Source organism: Melospiza melodia, chromosome 20 (assembly GCF_035770615.1).
Source record: "Melospiza melodia melodia isolate bMelMel2 chromosome 20, bMelMel2.pri, whole genome shotgun sequence".
NCBI classification, from domain to species: Eukaryota; Metazoa; Chordata; class Aves; order Passeriformes; family Passerellidae; genus Melospiza; species Melospiza melodia.
In genome coordinates this window covers 5136091-5159200 of record NC_086213.1, presented here as the reverse complement: position 1 = coordinate 5159200, position 23110 = coordinate 5136091, and the positions used below count along the sequence as shown (strand labels likewise).

At 42.1% G+C, this 23110-nt stretch overlaps 1 long non-coding RNA gene across 3 annotated transcripts; it reads left to right on the top strand.

Moving 5' to 3' along the window:
• Positions 1-455: 455 nt before the first annotated feature.
• Positions 456-23045, top strand: LOC134427252 (uncharacterized). Of its 3 annotated transcripts, XR_010030127.1 has the most exons (11): positions 456-649; positions 3324-3430; positions 8352-8417; positions 9525-9636; positions 11707-11929; positions 12835-12960; positions 15416-15486; positions 18556-18726; positions 20277-20354; positions 20912-21043; positions 22815-23045. It is a non-coding gene; the product is annotated as an uncharacterized LOC134427252 (long non-coding RNA). The 3 variants fall into 3 exon arrangements; XR_010030126.1 differs by having other exon boundaries at positions 20912-23045; XR_010030128.1 differs by lacking the exon at positions 9525-9636 and having other exon boundaries at positions 20912-23045.
• The last annotated feature ends 65 nt before the right edge of the window (positions 23046-23110 follow it).

Sequence of the window (23110 nt, the reverse complement as noted above, 5' to 3'; positions counted from 1 at the left end):
CAGTTGACTGAAGCTCAATTACTTTAATAAATGTATTCCAAATTTCACCTTGATTACATTTGCATTTTAATGAAGGATTCTCGCCTACTTGTCAAATAGGCAGCCCAGCTAAATTTATTAAGTTATTGTATAAACAGGTTATTGTGATGCCCAAATTTAAATGGAAAAATATTTGATGTCATGTTCCAGCAATATGTGGTAAATCTACAGTGTAGAAGAGTGAATTGGTTATCTCTGTATTTTAATTTTGAGTTTATTTTACTGGGGTTTTTAAACAGCCCATGAACCTTTAGGATAATTCATAAATACCCCAAAAAGATGAAATTAATGGAAGGTATTTTGGTATATTTAATCCAGATGGTTATTACAGCTCTTTTATATGCTGCATTGCTGTTAAATGTTCTGGTTTTTATTTCTTTTGCTATAGTTGAGACGGAAGGAGGGAGTAAACTGCTTCCTTTGAGAACTGGGGAATTTGGTGCCTGAAATTGCAGAATCACGGAACATGCTGAGTTGGAAGGGACCCACAGGGATCACAGAGTCCAACTCCTGGCCCTGCACAGGAGCATCAGCAACAGACCATCATCATCGTATCCTGTGCCCAGGAGTGATGAGCACCTTGTGGCCTTTGGGTGCTCTAACTCCTCTGGTAAGAAAAGAGAGTTATTACTTGTCAGTAAAACAAATGAGGCCCAACTTTCGAGCCCGGATTGTGTTTAAAATAATCAATACAGTCTGATGGCATCTGATTCAAAAGTCAGCAGCACAGTGTCTGCCGGGGATGTGTCCTGTAGTGTGGGGTAAGATGCTCCTTGGACTTGGATCTGCTGCTACATCCTTACTACTCTTTTACTCTGAGGCTGCAGAGTACCTGTGTGCCAAATCCCTTTCACTGCCATCATCTACTGCTTGTTCTACTTCTGTTATTTTTGTAACCTGGGTTGTTGTCCCACAGGCAGGACAGCATGGTCATTTCTTTATTTCCTTCTCCAGCAGAAATGCCCTGCCTGTTCCCTCCAGCTCACTGACAGACTGCACTGGCACCTTCCCTTTTCCTCAACACTGCAGCCTTCCAAGAGCATGTGGAATTCAGCAGTGAGCAGGCAGCTGCAGGGCAGTGACAGCTGAGCTCACACAGTGAGGCCAGTACTGCCAGAAATTAGAATTAGGCAGGGTGGTTTTGGACCAAGGACTGGACAAAGTGATGCCAAGCTCAAGACATCCAATAGTTCTCCTGTGTGATGCTGAAAGAGATAAGGGAAAGTTCTCCCAGTTCATCTGGGGCATTGTTGTCCTTTGTTATCATAGTGCAGAGGGAGAAACTAATGTTGAACTCTTGAATATAGAAGAATGTGAAATCCCCTTTAAAAATTAAGTTGGTGGGCAACAGAGAAACCAATTAATTTAATAGTGTGTGATCAGAGCCCTGCCCAAGCTGTGATGATTTTTGGCAGGCTCCACCTCAGTTCTGTGAAGCAAGGTGGAGAATACTTTCATATCCTTGGTCAGGAATCACTGAGGAGGAAGAGCACACAGAAAGCACCCAGCAGGCTTGGGGCACGTGAGAAAGAACTGAAGTCCAGCCACCCAAATATTCCTCTGATGTGGAGGAGTCAAAGGAACAAATAAACATGTAAGTCAGCTCAGAGGCCTTTGGGTGATCTGAGGGCAGTGGTTTTCAAAAGCAAGTTTCCAGTTTCTGTCATTCCTTGCTATTGAGGCAGTTCCCTTGGATGGACTTGAAAAGGATAATGCTTAAAGTCTGGGTAAGTGAGCAGCTGTAAACTTGGCAAGCGTGGGGGGAAAGTGCTTGAAGTGGTTTTAAAAAGACCTTTAGAAGGCAGGAGGAAGATGAGTGAACTCTGGAGAGGTTTCATAGCTACCTCAGAAATGAAGAAAAACCTGGTGAGCTTGTGCCATGCTTTTGTTTCCCCAGTGTGGGACCCCACAGCACTAAGAATAAAATAGAATTATACTCAGCAGAAGTAGCTGGGTTTCTTCATGACACCACACCTATTGCTTACAGCCTTCTTCAGTTTTCTCTCCATTTGATCACTGAATTGTCTTCAGTCCTTTGGCTCCCACTGCACCTCTAATGCCCACTGTAACACTGGAGTTGTCCTCCACCTGCCAGCCCTCACTGTGTGATGATTAAATCCTTGCTCAGCAGCACAGGGGGACTCTTCTGAAGGTTAGAGACCTTTGGGGCTTTGGTGCCTCAAAAGCTCATCCATCTCCAGCAGTCTTTGCTCATCACTTTGCTGTGGCTTTTGTCACTCCCAAGTACCACCTTCCTCTCATGAACTGACTCTCAACTTGGAAAACTCACTCTCCACAGTCATCAGAGATGCCATTATGCTCTAGTCATGAACTGAGACAACAATATGTAGCCATTAATAAAAAATAAGAAATAAAATCTCTCCTGAGAGTACAAAAAAAAAAAAAAACCAAACCAAACCAAACAAACAAAAAACCCAACAAAAACCAGCTCAAAAAACCAATCTAGCAGTACAGACAGGCTGAATAATTCTCAGCAGAAAAGTATCATATTTACTGGAGTGACACTGAGTATCCAGTGTGCCAAATTGGTCCCTAATTGAACAGTTAGAAAAGGTGGGAAAGGAACAAAGTATTCCTGAGAGACAGTGTGATGGAAGGAGAAAACCGGTCAAAGGGACTCATGCAGTGAATGAGCAGCACCCGCAGCCTGTAAAAATCTCAGCTTTCTGTTACACTGCTTTGGCCAAGACTCTTCTCACCAGGGTGAATCTTTTCAACTTAATATTTACTATTTCTGTGCTGACAATATGGTAACCCAGGAAAAACTGAACAGAATTTGAAGCACATCTTGAAACCCTGGCCTCAGGTATATAATCCTACCACCTCCAGTGGCGTGATTCCAACAGAAAACAAGTGAAAACAAAAATGGAATGCCAGCAGTGTGTCAGCATCTGTTCTCAAACAAATCAGTCACATTATTTCCTCTGCCTCCAAATGTGATTTCACATAAATGCTTAATTGCAAATAATAAGCAGTAGTATAAATTTGTGGATACAAATAATACTGTATTATAATTTATAAAGCACTGTAAGCATATTAGAAATAAATGAAAATTATATATCCTGATAAACATAGAACTATCCAACTCTCAATATTAATAAATGCTAATAAGTGCAGTCATTAACAATTTAGAAATGCATCTAAGTATTCTTTGAAAAGCTAAGAAGGGGAGGAGGTGTGATGAAAACAATACACAGTTTTATTGGCTCTGCCTTCATTTCACATACTACTTTTTTAACTTCAGTTTTTCTTCTTTCCCACAGGAGACAGCCACATGAAGAAGTCAGGAAAGAAGACAAAAAATGACTTTACAGTGGTTTATTACTGTTTATGCCAATGTCTGCACTCCAAACCACCCCGGAGCAAAAAGGTAAGTTTGAAGGAAGATTCATGTCCTGCCCTCCATGGTATGACATGAGTGAAACCCACAGTGACACAAACCCATCACAGGTACACCCAGAGCTGCTGCTCAGCTGCTGAAATTGTATTCTTAGAATTTCAGGACTTGGTGGGGATACAGTTTGTCTTTTCTGGCAGCAACTGTCAAATTTTAACATTAAATGATTGAATCCTGAAGAGCACCTTGTGTGTGCACACGTGCAGAAGCACAATCACATCATTTGCCTTGCTGCCACTCACTCAGCAAGTTCTAAACTGCATAAGGTGTTTGATGTCGTGCAGCTTTCAGGATTGGGCTCATTTTGAGCAAAGGCTGTGAAAATTAAAATTTAATCAGCCAAGGTAAAAGTGGGCCTATGAAAGAGAGAGAGGAAAGTGCTTGTACCATGTTTGTTTCTCTGTACTTTGGATTAGTCACTAACACACAATCTGCTCTGTTCTAAGTTCATTAACCCAATTGCTCAGCAAATGTGTCTTTATATATTTACATGGAACAAGCTGAATGCCAAAGATAATCTTGGTTTGGAAAAAGATGAGCTCAACGTTTTAAATTTGCACACTGTTTTTACTTAAATGCAAAACTTAGAAGCTCCTGTAGCATCCAAACCCCCAAAAATCCACAGCATAATGGGATAAAGGTCAGAATTCTCCTAAGTTTGAAAGCACTGGGCGCGTCATCATAAGCCCATTGGAAATTTCACATCCCAAAATATTCTTTGAGGACACAGAGTTATGTATCAGGACTAGAAAAACCTTGAGAGGTGCCTAGAACCCACTGGGACAATTAAAGCTCCTGCTACAGAAATAATTGGATGTGTCTGTTTGAGCCCACACGGTGCCAGCTGGGCTTTTTCCCTGCCTAGAATGTAACATGTTGGTTTCTCCTCTTTGCACTGAACACCTTCTCCAACAGCTCTGTGCCACACACTGGCTTTTGGAAGCTTTGGCTCTCAAATCCAACACTTTGACCCATTCCATACTGACCTACTGGAATCCAAGGGGAAGGAGGGAGGTACTGGGGAATCTTTTGTCCTTTGTATGTTGTTGTTTCTCTCCTTCCAAGAAATAATAACCATTTCAGTGGAATGTTATTAATTCAGTACTATGCACCAGAAACAAATCCTGGATTGGCTCTGTCCCTGTGCAGTCAGCAGGGAGTGGTACAGTCAGACCTGCAGCACAGCATCCTCCTCTCTTAGTGCAGCTTGCAGAACCAGGAGAAAACACTGAGATCCCTGCCAAATCTGTGTTTTCTTCCCTTTTTCTCTTTTGGCTAATAAATATGCAAATTAAATACATTTAGTAATAGATGTATGTATATTCCCACAGCCTTCCCTTGAAGGGTTATCCCACTGAACTCAACAGGAATTCCATATACATTATCATTACAGAACAAAGCCAGCTATTAGGTGATATTTAGTAGCTGATTTTATTCTATCAATTATGTATGACAGTGATGGGTATTTTGTAAAAGATCTCTTGCTTCTGAACTTTTATACTGCCAAAAGTAAATAGCAATTTAGATTTTCAACATTTTTTTAGTCAATACAATAGTGTTGACATAACGTGTATTTAAATTATTCATGAGTGGTTGGTAAGAACAGTGAACAGTTTATGCTCTGACTTGCAGGGCAAAGCTCTCCAAAGCTGTTGTGTTTTCTGTCTGTGTTCTCAGCCAAGCCAAAATGTGTCTGTGTATAACAGAGGCATAAGAGCAGCATTATGCAGAATTAGCCTGATAAATTGGAGGACAGAGGCAATCCTGGTGTGTGTGGTGAATGGCTTTTTGACCCCTTTACATATGGGGACCTACCAATAGACTGGGAGAAAGGAGAGTTTGTCAGCAAGACTCCCAGGTACAGGCTGGCAGCAGGGTATAAATGCACAGAGCCCTGGATTTTCCCCAGGTTTTCCAGTTCTGCAGCTTCTGCTTGCAAAATTCCTTTTGCCTCTGACCACTTGAGAGACCTGACAGAGTCTTTATCTGTTGGCTCTCAATGCAGCTCACTGCAAAACCAGATAATCTTAAATCTTTTTGTTTCCTTCCAAGTCAAACTGGACCAGAAAGGCACGTTTACCATTTAGTACTACTAATTACTTTTTAATTGATATTTATATTATCATTATTAGGCTGACAGCATGCTCTACTACGCTCTAAATTACCACTCAGGAAGGAGCTCTTGGAGCCATTTGGGGAGAGTTCTGGGACTGTTCAGGAGCTGTCAAAAAGGCAAGAAGAACACTAAGAACAAAGAGGAGGCAAAAAAGAAAGTATTTATAGCAAAAAGAGAAATATTTTTAAGTGCTTTATCAGTTCCCATCCTTCCCATTCACCCAGGCTGGTTTCACAAGTAGTAAAGTTTGATTGAAAAAAAAGTGGTGAGATGTTACAGATTTGAAATGACTTCCACATGAGAAGCCCTTATTCTGAGGCTCTTCAGGGCAGGAGAGAAATGGCTGGAGACAAGGTTATGACAGATCTCTCTAATGTCATGGAGTGCATGGAAAAAAAGTGATTAGAGTGGTTATTCACAATTTCCCTTGACACCAGATTTATTGCACACCAAATTAAATTATCTGGCAGAAAATTTAAAGCAATGGGAAGTGTTTTCAAGCATGATTAAATTTAGGAACTCATTGCTACAATATATTGCTCAAAGTACATTGAAGTGCAAACACAGTTTAACAGAATAGAAGGGAAAACAATTAATGGATTACAAGTACAGCTGCCTTGTAGCCTCATACCCCAAATTCACAGATCTTCATGTAGCTCATAATTTTGAGAGCACACACAACCCTAACCCACATGGGCACATATTTATATTTCAAAGCTGGGAAAGAGATTCTGCAGCAGGCAGATAATCTGTAGATACAGCTGAGCGTGACTCCAACAGAAAGATTTCTTTTAAGAATTCATGGCTCAATACAAAGCCTTTTGTCCAGTGGAACCTTTGCTTATACAAATTGGATTTTTCAGTGCTTGGTGGCTGAGTGAGGAGCTGCATTAGTGCAAAGGGTAAAATGTTACATCATGCTGACAGAGGTAAATGTTGAAGCTGCAGTGGTGGCAGCTGTGCTAGAACAACAGGTCACTGCTGGGGAAGTATCATTTATCACTCAGCCCCCACCCAATCAGTCACAGGTTTTACAGAGCAGATTAGAGTTCTGAGCTTGCTTTCTTCACCCCATTTTAAGAAAAATTAAAAATCTCATTTTCCATAGACAGGGAGTATGTGATCCAAATGTACAAAATGCAAGCCTAATTTTTCATGGCTCCTGTGTAATAAGCAATGTGTGTGTGCAGACCAGTTCAGATGACACACATTTCCTTCACAATGCAAAGGAAAATGTGGGACTTGTATGAGAGATTAAACACTAACTGGATATATTTTCCCCAAAGCTTTCTAGACAGCAGTTTAGCTTCGCCTTCTCTGTAAAACATGTATTTTTAAAAGGAGGATATAAGTATTGTGCAAAGGATCTTCCTTCTAAAACTTATTCCTGAACTTGGGGCTTTTCTTTGGGGTTGATCAATGCCTTTTGAACTGATTTATCACTGTTAGATCTCTGCAGAACAGGTAAATATAGTACCCCATTTCACAGATGATTAACTAAGGCACAGAAATCAAAGGCAGGTGAAATTACTGAATCCTCCTTTGCTTTTTTCTCTTTTCTAATTAATGTCTGACTAGCTCACAGCTATGGAAGTTAATATTTCAAAAATATTATTATTAATACAGACAAGCTTGATTATTTGCATTTAGTTTCTCCAGGTGGAGATGAATGAAGGGACTGGGCTCTTCCAAGCAAGGTCCTGACTTTTCCCATGTAGAAATAGCTTGGGGTGCTATTTAACACAGCCACCATTCCCCTTCTGTATGCAGTCCTTCCCAAAAAGAGACGAAAAAGACCTTTTGAATTTGGGGATTACAACTTCAAGGTGTTGTGTGCTCAGGGAAATGTCACTTGTTGCCATGTGGGACACACCAGGCACCTCGGAGGATGATTTAGGATTTGACAGCTAACACTGGGATTTCTGCCAAGGAGCCTGACAGGTGTTTTACTGCACGAGTGATTGGAGGGGATAAAACAGAGAAAATGGGTGTGTCTGTCTCTCCAGGGGATTGGCACCAAAGCAGCAATGAAACAGCAGTGGGAAGGACAACAAAGATGTTAATTTGAAGGAAAACAGTGAGTTAAATTAACTTTGCAAGTGTTCCGGGGATGGAGAAGAAAAGCATTCACCTTAGAGTGGGAGGCAAAAGCAGTAAAGGGTATTTTTGGAGAGAGATCTGCTCAAAGAGGGGGAGTCTGGAAACTGCAGCCAGTGAAGGACTGCTTGAGGGTGTCTGGAGTGGTGGTGGAAGCTGATAAGGAGACACAGAGATGTAATTAGATACCTGATGGTGTTAAATGCATTAAATTCCACATGACATTTAAAAGAAGAATGGCAAAGTGATACAGTGGGTTTAGGAATTCACCAGGCTTGACAGTTATGCCACTATCACAGCATGGCACTGAAAACAGACTTTCTTCATAATTTGTTCAAATCTACCTTATTTTCTGATACGCTATTTTTATAAGCATCTAATGTAAAAAATATTTAGTGTCTTCTGCTTAATGGCTGGGTCTTTTCACAGCTGAAAGAACAAAGCTTATCTTTTCAACAGTGATTAATGAATTGGGTATATTTGTATTTGGGTACCTATCTCAAAACCTCTCTAAAAATCTGCTTTTCTTTGAAGAAACTTTAATTTTCAGGAATACTAAGTAGCAGTTTTATTTAGGATGTCTCATTCAGGGCAGCATAAGTGGCATCCTCTCTGGAAGGGAGAGAGCAATCACTACTGCGTTGCCAAGGTTTTACAGAATAGTTTTTGTCATCCCTACAGGTAAAACATGAAGAGGTGTCAAAAGGTGTCCATAAACAAAAAGTTGTTAAGAAGGTTGGACTGCAGGTATGTTACCTGATGGGTTTCTGCAGGACAAGGGAAAACAACTAATCAGAACAGTTTATGTCTTTTTCTTTCTTTCTTTCTTTTTATCCCCCTCCCCCCCCCCCCCCAAATAACCTAATTCAGCATTCAGTAAATTCAGATAATATGTGCATTTTTTTTTGCATGGGTAGCAGAATAACCATTTTGCTGCTGTGCAAGCAGGATGTGCTTTCTGGAAAATACTCCATAAATCTTGCCTTTGCAAATGGAAGAAATCCTGTGCTCCAGCAGCTTTGTAGAAAAAGCAATGTTCTATCTTATTCCTGTGGAATTGTTTCTATTTCCACCAGTGCTTTTTCTCTGTAGTCCCTCTGTAACACTTCCAGCTAACATGAGGTGTGTTCCCTCATCACTCAGCTCTGTGGTGGTTTCCATTGCTATAAAATCAACATGACAAACCATTCTTACAAACAGACTTTGCTCGAGGTTTTTTTTCCCCCTTGAGGTCAAGAGAAATAAATTTTACACCTGGATAGCCCCCATCAAGTGTGCAATATTAATAGGGTTTTACCAGAATGTCTCACTCCTGGAGAAGGCACAGTGTGCATTATTTTAAAGGTGGTTCTGTGCTGGGGTCTGCTGCCAGAAGAACTGCAGGGTGAACTTTCCATTCATTAAGGACCATGAGAGTGTAGCACCAGGGAGGCAGAGGCCCAGGAGGCAGGGTGAGGGCACAGAACTGGTTCTGAAGCACATCATGTGCTCTACAAACTCAGCCCTCTCCATGCAGAGCACTTGGCATGCAAATGTCAGGGAGCATTTTCTGACACGAGAGCAGCACAGGCCACGGAAACCTTGCAGCACTTTTAGTGCATCCCAGTGCAATGTGAGGGCACTTCCCTGCCAGGATGTGACTGGGGTGAAAGATGACAGCAATCCAAATTCAATATAATTTGCCTTTTTTTTTAATACCTCAAATTATTTCATAAATTTGAGTTTAAATACCCCACCTGTACATTATATTAAATTTCAATTTTTAGTGAGAATAAGAGGTCTTGCTGTATGCTCTGACCAACACTGGTGCTTGCCACAAAATGGTTACTACAGGATGTCGATTTCTTGCTTTAGCTGCCCTGAAAGCTCTTCCATTAAAAGCAAATCCATCTCATTGCCAATATGAGGCAGAAGATCATGAAGAAGCAGCTGGATCCTTACATGACACCCTAGTGAGCCTTGGGAGGTAGGAAGAGATTGTTTTTGTAAGTCTTGTAACACAACTCAGCTTCCTTTTCACCAGATTTTGTTTTCATGCCTTTTAAAGATGAAGTTATGTGATTTGACATTAAAATAAAAATACAGGAATGATGATGGACAGTTTTATGACTGTACAAAATACATTACAGGTTAACTGTAATGTATTACAGCAGTGTTTTGGGGTTATTTTTGAATGATTTTTTGGGCATATACAGTGGATATATTTACTCTGGACACTGTAATCCTTTTCACACAAAACCTGAGTAACAAATTCAGCCCACACATAGTCTGTAGTTTGACTCTGAAGATTTTCTTACCTACAGATATAAAATGTAAACACTTTTAATATATTTGTAAAATGGGGATGTGTACAGGGTACTGCAAAATCTGGTAGTAAAGCCCACAGGCAGAACATAAAATATGTTCTTCATTGTTTTCTGCCTTCCTTAGTGTCTTCCCAGTTAACTCTGCAGAAGTATGAGCATGTTTAAAACACAGCTTGTTTTTGGTTGGTCGGGCTGGTTTGGTTTTTTGCAGCAGGCAGGAAGGGTGATATTGACAGGAATAACAGGCTCTGAAACAAATGAAGGATTTTGGAAGTGACACGGAAAGATTAAGACAGCTGGGCATGAGAACTGAAAGAGAACGTGATGAAGATGGACAAAAACTGATAAGGAGGCACAGAACCCCCGGGTAGCTTTGACTTTGCAGCAGAGCACAGATGTGTTCAGCTCCCTGTGCCAGCCCTGCCCTGCCGAGGGCTGCCTGTGAGGACTGGGATCCCTGTTCCTGCTCCCACAAGGCTGGTCACCCCTCTCGTGGAGGCACCGAGCCATGACAGCGGCGCTGCTTTCCCCAGGCACTCGTCTCGTTTACAATGGGGCTGGTTTTTCCATGCTCTGCCTGCCAAGGAGGCTGAATCACAGAGGAACACTTGACTGCTGCGTGCTGCTTGTCTTGGCTCTCTCGTGAAGTGAGAAAAACAAACAAATATGAGCAGTGCAGTGTAAGAATGCACAGAGCAGAACTTCCCTTCTCAAAATAGTGCATGGAGGGGCTATAAAAGGGCTGTGTGTGACATGATTCCAGTTACCTGGATAATCCAGCCAGGGATAATAAGGATTTTGCTGTACATCCACACCGGCAGGACACTGCTGAGTGTAGAACTGGCCCTGCTGAAGCTGAGAACCATGAGTTTCCTTTTCTACTGCTTTAATGAGGAAATTTCTCACCCCTTTCCTCCTATCCCAGTAACATGTATCCTAAACTGGTGGGAGGCAGCTCTTCCTCATGATGTGCTGCCAAATCCTGTGCCTGTGCAATGGAAGCCGCAGCCCAGTCATGCACAGACTAGAAAGGTTTGGAACATTAGTCTTCAGGACTGTCAAAGCAGCACTGCAGAATTTAGACAGAACGTTTAAAAATGGCAGTCTTTTCACAAGAGTTTTATTTTTATTGTAAGCTGTAATTCTCCTCCTGTATCTCTGCATTCAGAGTGAAATGGTAAAGGCTGCGTGTTGCAGAGCCCTTACATCAGTGAGATTTATCTCAGCACATGGAGAGAGGAGAATGATGATAGCACAGGGAAAAGGGATAGTAAAGACAATCAGAAAGTGTGGCAGAACAGGCACTGATTGCACTGGGAAATCCACAGAGGCCAAACAAAATAAATAGAGAAAAATGAAGAGGACAAATCTGTAGTAAAATGAAAGCATTTGTTGGGATTTTATTATTTCCTTTCATACCCAAGTTTGTCATCCAGAATTTGATGAACAATGAAGAAGCCCTGATTTCAATGCTCAGCAAAGGGAATTGGTGCTCAAGTCCAATAAAGTAAAGCTCTTTGGCATTACTTGCTTTAGAGGTGCCTTCCAACCCAAAACATTCTATGATTCATTCAGAATTACAGAGTGCTGCATTCCCCAAAGAGCCATTTTTTCTGTGGAACTTATGGAGGCTGTGAAGTGGCAGAAATGCCAGGCAAACTCTGAGTTATTAATCAGACATGCATTTGGTCCCCAAATCTTCTCTTTTATTGCTGCTCTTTCTGTTAAAGGTTTCCTGCATTGCTTGCCTGACTCCCAGAGTGTGTGAAGGGTGACAAATATGTACAGAAAGACTGGAAAAATATGGAAGAATCCTGATTTGAAAATTCACCCAGACGCCTTTTTTAAGGTTCCTGACTGGAAGAATTCTGACTTGAAAATTCACCCAGACACCTTTTTTAAGGCTCTGGCTGCCTTGCAGGTGTGTTCTCCAGATCTCCTGCGGCTGTGGAGGTGAGAGGAGCCCAGTTCTTGATTCCCTGTGATATGAGGGTGGGGAGAGCAGGCACCTGTGGGTGAAATCCCTGCACTGAAAAGTCACCAGATTAAATAATTTAGGATCTCATTAAATGAAGATTAAATTTTTACGGTACATCTTGAATTCTTCAGAGGAAAGACGTTATGACAACCACTGGCTTATTAATCAGTATCATTTGGTTGTTATGTCATTGTTGATTTATTTACCACCTCAGTGTAAGTGACATCTGTCATAAAGTGTTAGGACACTCGAGGAGAAACATTAACTTGAGCTCTGAGAAGGGGAGCTGTTCCCAGTCATCCATGAGCTGGTCAGGTTCTGCAAATTGTCCAGACACCTTTTGCTTCAGCAACGCTGAAAACAACAACAGCTCCTTCTCGAGACCTTAAGTTGGGCTCAACTCTTGTTCTGGAAGTTGTTGTCCGGCGAGGAAGGACATAGGGAAGGGAGGAGAGCGCCCCGACAGTGAGATGTACCCAGGCACCTCTGACCAAATGGCAACGATGCCACCTCGTGTTTGCTGTTCTCATCACAGCTGTTCAGTTCCCCTGGCTGCGGGACCGAGAGAAATCTCTCACCGGCAGCAGTTTATTCTGCATTTTGCACATACCGAGTGTCATCGTGCCTTACAAAGGCAAACTGTTAGCACCCAACACATCCAGATCAATTTCTCTGTATTGTCTTGACGTTTTGCAACGTTCCTGTAACAATACTTACAGTATAGGAAGCATCTGCTCAGTACAGATATCCCGATTTCCATCTCTAAACAGCATTGACTCTATCTGCTCTTCAGTTTTGCTCTCCTCTATACAAACACAGGGTAGCTGTAAGATTTAAGGCAATTTTCTTCTGCATTAATTAATTTATTTTTGTTATTCAGACGGAGGGGGCAGTTGGCATTGAGTTTATTCTGGAGTTATTTCCTGATTATGGATTAATTCTTGCCTTACATCAGTATTGAAACACCAAGCATCATTAGATGCATCTCCCGGCTTTCCAGCTGAAGGTACATTTTACATTTTCCCCTGATTACCTGAGCATATGTTTGCCATCACTGTGCAGGGAAAGGCAGTAGAATGACGCACCTGAACTTGTAGACAGTGATAAATATGTGATACTTATGAACCTGTCTGGGCTCAAATGTGTATTTCCTGGTGGGTCACAGTTGCTGGATGATGGAATTGGTGACCTAGTGATTTTCTTAGCTGATAATTTTAATGAACTGCTTCCCTGCCTGTCAAAGCTTCCTGAGGGCACACTGGGAAGAAATGCTGCTTATCCTTCAGCCACAATAAGGGGAAACAAGGCCAGGTGAGCACAGTGACCACTGATGTGTAATATTTTACTGATTAATGGCCTTATTTTGTCCTTCCTCATTATCAAGAGGTAATTGTTTCTCAGGGAAAACAACCAAGAGCACAGATTTCTTTGACTTACAGACATTAAAGACAAGTAAGTTCTTAAAGTTCTGTACAGCTCCTGCTTTCTTCTTTTGTATATGGCAGTGATAAATTAGCACTTGTACAGGTAAAGAAATCATATTTTCCCCTGTCCATGCTTTTCCTCCATCTCAAAATCCAGTGGAAAAGCTTCCCTCCACAAACTCTGTGGGCCTGATCTGATGCTCAGAGAAATCAACTGCAGTGATTCTGGCAGATAAGCATGACCAGGACTCCTGATCTCTGAAACTCCAATTCCAGCATTTGTTTCTATTTCTTTAAACTTTCTTGCAACCCTCAGCAGGTTTTGAGAGCCCCCAGTTCTGTTGTTCTTCTGGGATTGTTTCACCATGGTCTGGGTCAAGTTTCATTGACAGGGCTGTTGTGTTACCCTGTGGCCAACAAAAAGAAATCTTAATTTAGCAGCTTGGAAGCTCCAGGTTAAACTGTGGTTACAGAGGGTGAAACCTTCATCTCAGTCCTTCCTCACTGTGTGCAGGCAGAGTTTGTGAAATTTCATTAATAAATGAAATTTATTTATATATCACATATAAAAATGATGGGAAAAAAGGGGCTTGTCCTCAGCTAGAAGGCACGAGCCATGCTGCCAAAAGCCAAACTTTACACCAGCTAAGGAGGCAACCTAATGTGTCTGCCTGCATGTAAGATGAGAGGATTGTGCCAAATGTAATTAGCTAATGTCTGAGCAGCCCTGTGAGCTCCCAGAGCAGGATGCCAGTGTGAATGTTAGGAGTTTCTAATGGTTTTCTCTTATGTATGCTTTTGCTTGATAAAGGCTCTTCTCTCTCCTATTGCCACCAGGTTTCTCTCTAAAAAGAAAGCAGATTGTCTTTTTTGTTTCTCCAGCATCAGCATAATGAAAAATTTTCTGCTTCTTTCACTCTGATGTGACAAAGAGCTCCTCTGGAGCAAAAATGCAGCTTTCCTTTCCCTGCTTCCTGAAAAGCTTGATTTCCTCAGGCAAGATCCTCAGCTCTAGTGAAGTCTTCATCTGCCAGTTTAAAGGACTGAAACAGAACACTGAGAGGGCCATACCCAGATAAAAGAGGATCTGAGCTTTTTAAACTTCAGAGGGCTTTTCCCTGCAGATATCTTGGATTCTCCCAAACACTTCCATGAACAATCTCACAGCCTTAGACTCTCAATTTCAGCAGCCCCTTGCAAGGGAGGTTCAGAGTAACCCATTTAACACCTGGAGATGCACCAAGAGCCCAAGCAGCTTGCTAAAGGTCACCAGAGTGTGTGGTGGAGCTGCTCAGATCGGAGTTCTGTCCCATCCTGCTCTGACCCTCTACAATTTCAGCTGATGGAGCAGTCACTAACAAATTCCATTAGCCAAAACAAGCCATGAAAACCTGGGTTGGTCACTTGCTTGCAGGGGATTCAGACAATGAACTCTTTCCTGCTGTCCATTCCCAGTGTCACCCAAACCCTTCCCTCCTCAGGTTCCCCCTGTGACACTGAAATAAGATTTACCTGGGTGGCACTGGGCAGAAAGCTCTGGTTCCATGAGAATTTCCTGGGTTTTAGGCTGGCAACTGCTACAGGAAAACTCATCAATTCAAAGAGTAAATAATGCTTCTTTGAGCACTCACCCTGCCCTTCTGCTTCACAAGGGTTCTGAAATTGTCATCTCTATTCTCTTTTCCTAGGAAAGATTTCACCATGGTAGAAAATAAGCCAACAATCCTATTCCATCAACAATAGTCCCTCTGTGTTTTATAAACATAAAAAGCAACATTTTATAAATAGGGATTATAAAAGAAACATCTCTGTCTTGGAGATAAGCTGTTTTATTGGAAAGAAATGTCACTGGAGGGGTATTCACAAACTGGGGTGCAAGTAATCAGAATTTCAAGTTTATATATCACCCCTCTGTTCTGCTGTCTTGTAAGTTAATGGTACCACACCAGCACCTTAAAGAGATGGAATTATATTTAGCCTGGCATACTAATAACAACAATTCTCTCTGCTAAGTTTCAATCAATATCACTGCTGTAGCATTGCAGAAGATGGAAAACTCAGGCTTACCAACTCCAGGATATTTGGGATCTGCTCCAGCTCCTGTTAAGGTCAGTGGAAAGATTCTTGTTTACCCTGATGAGTGTTGATGACTGTAAAATCAGAATAGATTATTATCACAAGTGCCATGGCTGATCTTGTAACCAGCAGCTTGATCTGGTAACTGGGTCTGTGTGGGCACAATCCTACACACAGAATACATTTCCCAGTAGGAAAACTGATCCACCACATCAAGAAAATTATCAAAGACAGACAAAGATGGGGCCAAATGCAGCTGGGAAGAATTCTCAGGTGCCCCAAGCTTAATTTTCTTATTTTGAATCAAAACCAGCTGATCATGAGAAGCTGGGAGGAGGTACCAGGGCCTGAAATACCCTGAAATTGCCCTGGTTTTGTACTCTTCTTAATCATCTGTACATCAAAAAGGGGCTGTAGATGCATTTTGATCTACCTGATGTAGTATAACTCATTGATTATTTGCAGTCAAAAAGGGAAATAAAGGGTGTATTCCACCCGAAGGGGAAAACTCACTTTTGCACAAAGTACAGCAACCTTGAAACTCTTTCCCCTCAGAAGGTGCCTCCCCAAGGAGCTGGAATGCTCCAGCTACACAAACCTCCTGCAGCCTTTGGGCTGATGGCTGCAACAATCCCACTCTACAACATTATTTTTAGTGGTGTCAGTCCTGATTAACAATGCCCATTTTCAAGATTCTGATTTTCCATTGTTGATGCAGATTTCTGCAGTGCACTTCACAGGGGCAAGATCAGACCTGAAGTAGGGGAGGGCTGAAAAGAAATCCTTTTCTCATTGTTGACATCCTAATTTTTTTCCCCCCTGGCAAATGGTTGTTTCTTTCCCATGTAAATTATATGGCTTGTTATTAGGGTGGCTGTATTTTAGTACATTACATTGTAAATTACAACCTGCCATTACATGATAGATTTGGTCATTGTGCCATAAATTTTAGCAGATTTTTAAAAGAAGTTGACCACTCCAGCATCTAATGTATTTCCAGATTGCTGTAACAGCCATCAAAACATTGAACACAGAGAGTTCATTAGGACATTTCTCAGAATATTCCAGCAAATCCTTGCCTTTCAAAGGCTGCTGTTCCTTACCTGTGGCCCTTCAAACCATGCTTACAGAGGAGGGCAGGTTGGAGCTAAGGGAAACACACACATTTTGTAATGAAAACTTTGCATTAAAACAATGTCCAGCTGTTCCCATTTCTTGTAGGAAAAGAGGAAGAGCTGTGACACACATAATCTAAGTGGCTGAGAGAAAAATGGCAGAAAACCAAGCTTTTTCTCCTGTAAAAAACCAGACTTGATTAGCGCAGGCTTCTTTTTGAATCCAGGGCTTGAGCAAGGACTGAAAGTTGTTCAACTTTTTGGAAGCCCTCTACAAATTCCACAGAGTTATCAGATTTTCTCGCACACGAAGTGTCAAAGGAAAATACTGAAATTATTAAACAAGACAACCATTGAGCATGGAAGCTCTGTGGGGATGAGCAGTGGGCAGTCAGACTCCTCAGTCATGGACAAGGAGCTGTTAATCTTCCCCTACAATTGCAGTTTCTGTATCCAAAGGGGAGCAACTGCCCCTCGCCCTCAAATTCTTACAAGTAGCCCTCCAAGGAGCTTTTACCCTATGACAACTGCACCTGGATTTTTGACAGTCATGCAGCACAGCATGGCAATTCTGTCCCAAACCAGAATGTTTTGGCATGTTATTTATAAATTTGATTTGCTGATGTCTGTACCACAGCTTGTCTTGGTATCAGAGGGCAAACACACTGAATTCATGCATTTGAACTTTTTAAAATTAAATGTATAAATGAGGAAAATTATCAAGGTCCTGTTATGTTTACAGGCAGATTATTTCCTGGTGGGTTCCTATCCCACAAAATGTCTCACTTGCTTTTTCCTCATTAAATGATCTCTGGCACAATAATTACCTGAGCCCTGGGCCATGTTCACCAGTGCAGCTGAGGCCACTGCAATTACATTGAAATAGAGCTGGAGTGGCACTGATCAGCCAGATGCAAATTTGATGACTGCTCTAATTACTGTATTTGGGAACCCTTAATGAAAGAAGAATACTGGTGTGTGTGAGAGAGAAGGAAAGATGCCTCCTTTGGGATGCCACACAATGGGAAAGTGCTAGGTATATTAAATATTTATAGAACAATTAGTATTCAGCTCCTCCCACAGGTTCAGATGTGAGTCCAGATCCAGACTTTCCCTAATGGGTGTATTTAGCCTTTTGTTCAAGATTTATCCTGCTTGTAACATAGCTATGCACTGCCCTGCCTGTGTGTTCCTGTTGCTTGTGTTGTGTGAAGCTGGAGCTGACCCAGAGAAGTCCATGAGAAGATTCCAGGCTGACTGTGCAGTGGGAACTAATTAAATTAATTGTCTGTGTCAAATACCTTTATTAATGGAATATGAGATAATATTAAATAACCCCAAAATATTTCCATAAACACTTGAATTTTTGAAAAACATTCAAAAGAGTAATGTTTCAATATTTGCCTCTACAAATCAGCTTGTAATTTCTTTAATGATAGAAATACCACTCAAGTTGGCATAATTGTTCAAATTCTTAAACTAACAAGTTTGTTATGAATGGTTTTTATGAACTCATAGACAATTAATGGTCAGTAATATTTCCAAAAAGGCTGAATTCACAGCACTGCATTGCACAGCTACATCTGAAATTAATCCTCATAGCAGGAAATCTGGAAAATTAGGTGTCCAGTGTAAAAAAAGCATATAAATGAGAAGGTATCTGCTATTAAACTCCCTTGTAGTAACTTTCCACATAGATTCTGAAGGAAATTTGGCTGAGCTGGGCTTTGATGCTCTGTTTTCAGAGCATTAAAGTGAGGTAAGATAAACTCCTGCCCTTTCAGTACTACAACAGACTGTCTTGGCAGTCACAAGGAGAAAAAACTTTGAAGAACATGAACTGGTTTGCAGGGAAGTGGAGCAGTGAGATGAAACCAGGGCTCCCCCCAGCACAGCACAGGTCACCCACAGCACTGAGCAGATGCCCACACTGCCTGAGCTGCTGGAACTGATCCTCTAATGTTGATATCTGACTTCATCACACAGGTCAGAAACCAGGAGACAGCATGGAAAAGGACAGATCACGGAAAACACCCAAAGACCTCTTCACATGTGTTTGAGCTCTTGCAGGCTTGCACAGTCAACTTACTGACTTCAAATTGTGATATAATTCCAGAAGGTTATCACAGGATGGAAAAGCAATCTCAGACTGTGAAGGTAACTTTCATTTTTATCTGAACATTTCACTGGTCACATATTTATTTGCCATGAATAATTTAGCATAGTTAACAGCTCATGACAAATCTTTGGTGTTTCCAAAGCCACAGCCCTCAGCTGTGGCCCACAATGAAAAAGGGGAATCTGCAGCTGTGAGGGTAAAATTGCAAAGTTTGGTTTAAACTAGGAAAAGCATTTATCTCACAATACCTGTTAGAGCATCAGTGTACAGGGTAGAGCCCCACAGCCACTGCTGAGTCAGTAACACAGAAATACAACAGCAAAACCAGTCCTGATCCATAATTTTTAAGGAAAGGCATGTGCATCCTTCCAGTCATTACAGCTTCCACTGCTTATTATGCCACATATTAAACTCTGTCCACATCAAGAGCAGGAACAAGGAGCTGTTTCCTTTGCATAGTGTTGACAAGCAATTTGATTCATATATTCATTTGGAATTATCAAATGAGAAGTAGTTTAAGCAGCCTCCCAAACCTCTTCCTTTTCATTTCTCCTCATGCTTCAGTTTAGTGCTCTCAACATGTCTGAGCAAAATGCTTCTATCTACAAGCTTCCCTTTACAAACAATATCATCACCTGAAGAGCAGCTAAAAGATACTAAAACACCTAAAACCAAAGGCATAGTGGCTATTTTCCAAAGTCTGCCAGTAAACAAAACTTTAACAAACCAAATTGTGAAGGTATTTGTGTTTAATACCTCAGGGGAAGAAAAAGGAGGGTGGCATGGAATGTTTTCTGCAGCTGAAGTTCAGGCAGAAGTTAAAGACAGTTCACCTCAGTTCACTATAAATAGAGGCTTCCAAGCAAAGACCTATCAGTGCAAAGCAAATTTGGGCACCAAAATGTACAGAATGTACCAAGGAAAGAACTGATTTAGCAGGAGAGGAAAAGCTGGAGACAGTGGTGGCTGCCTGGGGACAGACAGGGAGCCATTTCTCTCCAGTGGCTCCTGGGGTGGCACAGATTTCCCTCCAACTTCACAGCACCAAGAACCAAAATTGCAGCTCTGGCTGTGCTCCTTGATAGCCACAGTCCCTGAGTTTGGGAAGTGCTGCTGAGGGGCCTGGCAGTCCTGAGGATGGGCAGCAGAGAAGGGAGGTTCCCACACTCCCCCACATTCTGGCAAGACAAGAATGACTGGATACAGATTTGTCTTTGAAAAGAGAAGGGTGGGTAGGTTTTCCACTGCTCCCCTGCCGAATGTTTCTGTAGAAGGACTTATTAAACCAAGCCAAAATACTACTTTTTGGAATATGGGAGGCCTCCATCCAACCTCTTGTGTCCCATCTCCAGGTGATCCCCTTTTGGGTAAGGGGAAGTTATATTGAGCTATGTGACAGAAGGAACAACCCTGCTGTGTATGCATATTTCAAACCCCACGGGCTTTCCTCCAAAATGGATGTTACTATCATGAGATACTGTGATGAAGTATATAACAACTTTAAATTACTGTGCAATGGATGCACTATGAGAATTTTAGGCACTGACTTACTTCATTTCCAGTTTATATTTTTTTCTTCCCTTTGAAGGCAGGGAGGTTCTCTGTTCTCTCAGGAAGACAAAGCATGGCTAATGTTGGAAGATGGTGAGAGTACTTTTTTTTTCAGGTAAGTAGAACTCAGCTTGGAGCCTGATGTGCCCTTTGGCTGTTACTGTTTCGTGTCTGGACATACATGTTAGCCCCAAAGAACCCCTGGGCATTAAACTGCCATTTTTGGTGTTTATGTGGACTTGTGTGCAGACACTGGAACTTCTCTGCAGGGCCACTCTGGGCTGTGAACATGCCTTTGAGAAGAGTCCTCCCAGCCAGGAATACAGCAAAATGTGGAGGGACCATATTCCACCGTACAAGAAATCCTGCTGGGAAGCCACAGCATCTGAAATCAGGAGACCTTTACAAAAAAACCATTTTGCAACTGTCATGTCTCTGGCCCATCTGCTTTGCCCATCATGATAAGCAATTTATCCATGATCTTGCCTTACTCATATCCCTGGAAAAAATTGCAGAGCGATCAGTTTCTCTTTCAAGTTTCAGCATGAAGTGCAAGGCTGTAAGCAGCAATATTGGGTACTCTGACTCATTCCCTTGGAAGGCTGTTTTTATGATTGTTCATGGAACTATATCTTAAAACTCTCAGGCCACGTTCTTAAATCACTTTCACAGCTGCCGAGCCATCCCAGCACAGCGGTTCTCTCCTCTGAGGTTACAGCCTCTCCAAGGGCTGGAACTGCCCTCCCTCTGCAGCCTGAGAACCCAAAATGTTGGCTGAGGACCTCCTTCCTTCTCCTCACCTCGGTAAGTGGCTACAAGTCAGTGCCGTTTAAAATTTAATCAGTCTCGTCCTAACAGGACACAGTTCTTGGATTTTAACCCATCTTCTACACAAACCACTAAATTCAGCCACACTAACTGCCTCCTGACAGAACCTTTATCTCAAGAACCTCTTAATGAGCTCTCATTAGCACAAATTGGCCCTGAATATCTCACCACTTCCTATCTCCTGCTTTCTCTGCAATCCATTAGCATCTGTTAGCAGCCTCGTTTGAACAATTAAACTTTACGGTTTCTAGAAACACACAAGAAACACCAGGTTCTACTGTTAGACCTGTGACTTTGAGAGACCTGGGAAGGGATTCACACGGCCCAGCTTAACGGAGCCCAAATTCCACCTGCACTTCATTGTCCTCAGAGGAAGATTTAACACAGGTTGTTGATGTCACTGGTGACTCTGCCAGTCTCTGGATCACTCTCTTGGAGGTCCCCTGGAAAAGCACTAAAACTCGATGTCTGGTGTTAAACAGGAAGAATCTACATCTTTTCCTCACAGCCCAGGGTCATGTTTCTCTGGCTGATCTCTGCACACACCTTTGCCTTCTCCTTAGAATTGATTTGCCACAGCTGTTTGCTGTCCTTGTTTATGTCCACCTTGAATGGCTCAAACTGCCCTAAGCAGCTGGATTTTCACAGTCATGAGATAACAAATTCTTATTAACTGTGTTTCAACCACCAGCAGGCAAACTCAAGCTCAAACCATTCGAAGCCATTACAATGGGTCCTGAAAGTGTGCCCCTGGATTAAAGGCTTGAGGGGCCCGGAAGATGCTGATCCCTGGCAGAGGATATGGACTCCATCCCTACTGAAATCAGCCCCAGCAGTAATTGTGTGGTGTGATGTGAATTGTTTTTCCTGCACTTGTCTGGTGACTGTGTTTAAAGTCCCCTGAGAACAAACAGATCAGAGAGTTTACAGCTGCACAGAGCTTGTGCCTGAACATTAATGGCTACGTTGGCAAGCAGATGGGAGCTGGTCTTTCTTACTCTTTCCCAAAGATGTACCGTCTTTTCTTTTGACATTTTGATAGATCAGCAGATTCTCACTCTGTGTTATATTCCAGGCATGCAGCTGAGAGACAATTAATGCCTATGAAAGTGAAAACACTGCACCTTTATTCCTTATAAAAGTCTCTACTGTGTCACATGTTGTAGGATAACATCCAGAACGGGGAAACGGTGGCTCCATTCAAGTCTATTGCAAAACTCCCAGGGATAAAAGTCTCTCATTCATAAAGCTGTAAGCACACCTTACTATTTTTTAAAACTTTAATTAATGAAATGCTCTCAGGACGAGCCAGTGAGAGCAAAATCTCAACTTCAGCCTTCATCTGACCAAAAGTCTCTAATTTGCTGATACAGGTGTGAAGATTTTTCTAGGACCACATAGCATAAACAGCCTGTTCCTTTCTCAGTGTAGGCTGCCGTGTCACTCCTCACTAAATTGAAAACCATTATGGAAATAGATCTTTATTTACTTGGGGTAAATAAAGATCTATTTCCATAATGGTTTACTTGGAGGTAAATAAAGATCTATTTTCATAATGGTTTACTTGGGGTAAATAAAGATCTATTTATTTTGGGGGTTTTTCCCCCATATGTTGTTTTAGAGATAATACTGATTTCCTGGCTCTCTTTCAGGCTTCCCCACAGTAGGTTTCACCTTACAGATGCCATGTTCAGTAATAACGGAATAATTTGCTAAAAAATTTACCCTAATGCTTTAAATTCGTTAGTTTCTGCTGCTCTTCAATGCTTTGGCTAAGTTCAGCAAGAGGCTGAGACGGCAAATTCAGTCCAGGTGCGAGAAAATGGCTTTGCGGGCTTTTCCCCGCTTGCTGAAGCGGCTCGGGCACTTGGGACCGCGAGTTTAAGAGCGCGGCGCGGTTCTGCCGGGGGCTGTGCGAACTCGGCTCAAGCCCTTTGGCTGCAGCAGCAGAAGTTGTTCCACAGGGGCCGGAGCAGGCGCGGGTTTCGCTGCCCGGGGGCGCTCCCGGGGCCGGGGCGCTGGGAGCCTCGGCGGGCGGGCGGC